Source organism: Vespa velutina, chromosome 9 (assembly GCF_912470025.1).
Source record: "Vespa velutina chromosome 9, iVesVel2.1, whole genome shotgun sequence".
Classification (NCBI taxonomy): Eukaryota; Metazoa; Arthropoda; class Insecta; order Hymenoptera; family Vespidae; genus Vespa; species Vespa velutina.
The window spans coordinates 6,825,713-6,827,506 of NC_062196.1; the positions used below are offsets into that span (position 1 = coordinate 6,825,713).

Genomic DNA, 1,794 nt, shown 5'->3' on the forward strand with positions numbered 1-1,794 from the left:
GATAGTTACGATTCAAATAATTTTACACTGAGTACAAACGTCATATAATTTTTAATGATTATACACCATTATAATTAAAGAAACAACAGAAGCGGCATTAATTTCATAACTTAATTAATTCGCATAGTTGACAAGGTCCTTCATATGGATGTCCTTACGTGCAAACAGGTTCTCGTGCAAGACTCTCGTGTACTTACATATTAAATCAACTTACACACATATGATATATATACATACATACGTACATATATATATATATATATATATATATATATATATATGTTTATATACATTTATCAGGATATTATCCATGTTCCATGATGAATGTCTAGGAAAGTGTCACGAACGGTGGGAGGGAGGGAGGGAGGGAGGGTATCCCTTCTAGCGATCGACAAAATTATGTGTTTAAAAGGAGAACGACGAACGAAGACAAACACGAACGAATGACGGCGTCCAGCAATGTTCGCTCGTTCGTTTGTGAGTTCGTTTGTGAGTTCGTTTTATTGATCGAGTATAACATTTTTTTCCTCTCGAATTGCTCATTTTTATCTTAAACAGTTTTTATTAACATATACGTATTTACGTGATTGTGTGTGTGTGTGTGTGTGTGTGTAAAACAGAGCTATTTTTCTTAAGCGTTACAAGTGAACTTATCTTATTAAAATGATTAAAAATAATGTGATGTAAATATCTCAATAATGATTTCATGTAGATCATAAATAAGAAATATGCATGACTATTTCTAATGCATTTGTCTGATTTTAATTAGGAAGGGTGGAGAAAAGGAAAAAGAAAAAAAGAAAAAAAAAAAAAAGAAAAATCTAGGTCGTTACGTACAGTACGTACCTACTTTCGAAGTAGTCAACATGTAACAATTAAAAATGGGCCACCAAGTATAACGAATCGTTGGAAGGAGAAGAGTCCGTCCAATTTATTTCGGTTCTTTCGTCGATCTTAATTTGATTTCATTTTCTAATGAACCTAACTCATTTCCTAACAAATACGAAGGAAAAGATAGAAAAGAGAAAAAGAGAGAGAGAGAGAGAGAGAGAGAGAGAGAGAGAGAGAGAGAGAGAGAGATATAGTGAAGGACGTTCGATGCATAATACATAGTATCGTTCAAGGATATCCGCATCGTTCTAGTGTAGGTAGGTTGATAGGTGGCAGATAAATATAGTCGATTCAGAAAAGGAATCTTTTTCGCAAAAAGGATACACCTATGTGTTTCTATATGTGTATATATGTCTATCTGTGTATGTGTGTATCAGTGAGAGAGCTTTATCGTAATTAAGAATCGTAATAAGTGAAATGCCATAACGGCAAGGATATAATTACTTTTAACCGATTTTCTCCATTCTGAAAAATCGAAGGGAACATTTTATATTTTCCATTTGTTTTTATATTTTCTTCTTCTTCTTCTTCTTCTTCTTCTTTCTTTGCCGTTTTTTTCTTTTACTTTTTTTTTTATCGAAAAAAAAAAAAAAAGAGAGAAAAAAAAAAAGATAAAAATATATGAAAAGTTTTTCTTTAACAATAGCACAAACGACAAAGAAGATTGAATAAGAACGGATAATAACTTTTCGTAGTTTCGTTCGAATTAAAAGTTTCACAATAAGTCGATTTCTCAAAATGTAAGGAAAAAGAGGACAACAATAGCGTTAAAACGAAATAAAAGAGATCCGATTTAGTTTCATCCTATAATAGGTTTATCCCTTTTCGCTTTAATTCTTCCTATTTGTTATCCCTCCATTCATTTTTTTTTTCTTTTTATTTTTTCTTCTTCTTTTTTTTTTT

The 1,794-nt window shown here is 31.2% G+C and overlaps 2 protein-coding genes across 2 annotated transcripts in view; one reads left to right on the forward strand and one right to left on the reverse strand.

Annotated features, from left to right (window-relative positions):
* Window positions 1-1,794, reverse strand: part of LOC124951729 — a 70,598-nt gene that overhangs the window by 51,918 nt on the left and 16,886 nt on the right. The window lies entirely within an intron of this gene.
* LOC124951730 (transmembrane protease serine 9-like) overlaps window positions 1-1,794 on the forward strand; it is a 5,906-nt gene that overhangs the window by 168 nt on the left and 3,944 nt on the right. The window lies entirely within an intron of this gene.